Genomic DNA, 3125 nt, shown 5'->3' with positions numbered 1-3125 from the left:
GTCACATTTTGTATAATGTCAGTTTATTGAAAGATATTAGTTGTTTTATTTAAATAAAAAAGAAATCAAAAACTAGGCTCACAATGTATATTGGCTGATGACCTTGTAACTACGAAGGTAAAACAACATAAATATGTCTTCTGTATACAGTGGAAAAATTAAAAATACTAAATCTATGAAAATATTAAGTCTATAAAAATGCTTATTTATTTTATCATTGCTTATAAAAATATAGATTATGTTATCTGCATTTTAAACCATCCTGAAATGAGAACACCTGATTCTTCCCTGGCTCATTAAGATTAGTGGTCAATGAGGGTCAATGGCTCAGCAGTTAGGAGTACTTGTTGCTCTTTCATAAAACTTGAATCTAGTTTCTAGTATCAATATGGTGGCTCATACATATCAAGAACTCCAGTTCCAGGAAATCTGATACCTCTGTGGGCACCATGCACATACATGGTACACATACACATGTGTATACACAACACACATGCCCATTAAAATATGTCTTGGTAAAAAGAAGTTTTAAAAAATATATATCAACTGATTTATTTACTTGTAAAATTTTTATGGTTTAGTGAAATATAAGTTGCAAATGCAAGTAAAAAACAAAACAATTGCAATAGCAATATTTCGTTTCTTCACACAATAAGAATTTTCTATTACAAAGTTAGACCTGGACTGTTTTCCTCTAAATAGGTTCAACCAGCCACACTAATTTTGTGTCATGCTTCTCCCAGCTTTTGATATTTTGAAGATCAGCCTTAATACAAGATTCTTAATATAATGGTTTGTCCTTATACATACATACACACACACACACACCACCACCACCACCACCACCACCACCACCACCACCACCACCACCACCACCACCATTTAAAGACCAAAGGGCAATGGGATTGGAATGACATTTATTCCTGCGTTCCTGGGTAAGTGCATAGTCTAAGCTTCAAACCATAAGTGCTCCAAATCCGCTTACTGAATGGAATAAAGTCTCTTGTTCTTGCCTTTCTCCATTGGCAATATTCAAACTAAACAGTGCGTCTTTCTCTAGCAGAAGTGTCTTTTGTGTTAGGTGAAAAGGCATATGTGGTCATACATTTATGACTGACCTATAGCCTAAGCTACAGCCTCATAGGAGATGGCTTAAACCAGAAAGTTCATAACTGCATTGTTCTGCATAATAAACAAGCAAACACAAAACAAAACAAAAGAAAACCTAAATAACATTTTGCTGGACTGGTTTAAAAATAGCCTATATTCATAATGAACCATGGATTGGAGTGAGAATGAATGAGTTATAGCTGCATAAAGCACAGCTCCATAAATGATCTATACATAGAAGCATGGTGAAGAAAATTCAATGTGGTCTAAAACCTCACTAAATAAATAATAATCAATGTATTGAAAATGAAAAGAATTAAAAGGGGGCTTTCACAGGGAGATTAGAGTGAAGCAGGTGTGAGTGGGTTCAACAGAAAGAATCATAGCTTCCAAAGTGTTTGAGTCAATCAGAGAGTCCATCCTGAGTTCAGCAGTTGCACAGGCATGGCAAACTCTGCCTTCTATAATGTGGATGCTGGGCACAGAGCTGTCATCCAGAACTGATTCTGAGGAATACATTATATTGTGGTAGAGGAGGGACTCACTTTCTCATTCCTTAGGTGCAGAAATCAATATCCTTGACGACTCTTTGTCAGCATGGTGTGTACAGATCATCACTGCTAGGAAAGATTTGCAGAATGTCAGCATCACAATACACATCCTCTTCTAGCCAGTGGCAAGCCAGCTTCATCATATCTCCACCAGCATCAGTGAGGACAATGCTGGTGGGTGCTGCCATCCATCACCACAGAGATCAAGTCAGTTTGATGCTAGAGAATTGAGTACCCATGGACAGGTGGTCTGCAGGCAGGTGAACAGTGACTTTTGGGCTCAATCTGGATGACACGTCCCTAACATATATGATACTCAGAAAGGAGTTCACAGAAGAAGTGGAAGGCAAACAGGTGGCTCGGAAATAACTAGACAGGACCTATTTTTGTGGTGGAAAAGGCTGAGCAGCAGAGGAGACAGACATTATCTCTGCTGAGGGCGACTCCAGAAAAATGGAGCTGATTGGTCACCAAGTCACTGGCTACCTCAGAAGATGGCCTGAATGAAACTTACATGCTAGATGCTGCTGAAGATATTGCCTGTCTGCCCCTCTACTCTCAGACTATCACCTACCGGCTTGTCAAGCAGTCTGTGCTGCTTTCCCAAGGAGGTATCTCTCCTGCTTGCACCTTCTCAGACCAATCAGGATGCTGCCTAGATCATTCTCAATGACACCTTCCTTCTGCCCCACCCTAGAAATCACTGTGGAATTTCATATGCCTTAACGTGAACGAAATAAAAGTAAAATCTATTTAGAAAAAGAAATAAAAGGAAGGAAGGAGAGAAAGAAGGACTCAAGGAAGGAAGGAAGAAAGGAAAAGAAAATAGAAAAGAACTAAAGGAAGTAATCAGGAATATGTAAAATTCTTGGAAACAATCAAAACATGCTTAGGTTCAATTTAATGACTATGCAGTCAGTGGTCAGGATTCCACGTGCAGAACTTACTCCAATGTTGAAAATGTATGAGAAAGTGATATCAGTTATCAGCAGTCACAATGTGGATGCAAGCTCTCAATGCATATCACACCCCAGTGCAGTCCTGGGTACTTAGGACTCTAACCTGGCCACAGATTGGTGGAAATGATAGTAGCAGCAGCCACCAACAGAATATACAACTGTGGAACATAAGCAGTTGTGAGAAGGCTGAAGGGAATGAAGCAAACAGACTTTCTTAACATGAACAAAGAACTTTAGGGAGTAGTTGTTTATTTGTACATTAAGAATAAACATTGAACTTTGCCAGCTATTAAATCAGATATATTGGCATTTATCTTCATACAATGAATGTCAAGACAATATGTCCAAATAGTTTCTAATTCAATACAAACTCATTAATATTTTACAATAATAATACCCGTAGTGATATAGTCATAAAAATTGTTTAATAGATCTAATGGTTTTTATAAGATTAGATATTTGTATTAAATTATTGCTATATTTATACTGTATTTACATGTGTATT

At 37.5% G+C, this 3125-nt stretch overlaps 1 pseudogene; it reads left to right on the top strand.

Moving 5' to 3' along the window:
• The first annotated feature begins 910 nt into the window (after positions 1-910).
• LOC110339752 lies at positions 911-2334 on the top strand (annotated as a pseudogene).
• The last annotated feature ends 791 nt before the right edge of the window (positions 2335-3125 follow it).

The sequence above is a fragment of the Mesocricetus auratus genome, unplaced genomic scaffold, assembly GCF_017639785.1.
Source record: "Mesocricetus auratus isolate SY011 unplaced genomic scaffold, BCM_Maur_2.0 Super-Scaffold_100015, whole genome shotgun sequence".
Lineage (NCBI taxonomy): Eukaryota > Metazoa > Chordata > Mammalia > Rodentia > Cricetidae > Mesocricetus > Mesocricetus auratus.
Note: the sequence above shows the minus strand (reverse complement) of the source record. Positions and strands in the feature narration are given on the sequence as shown.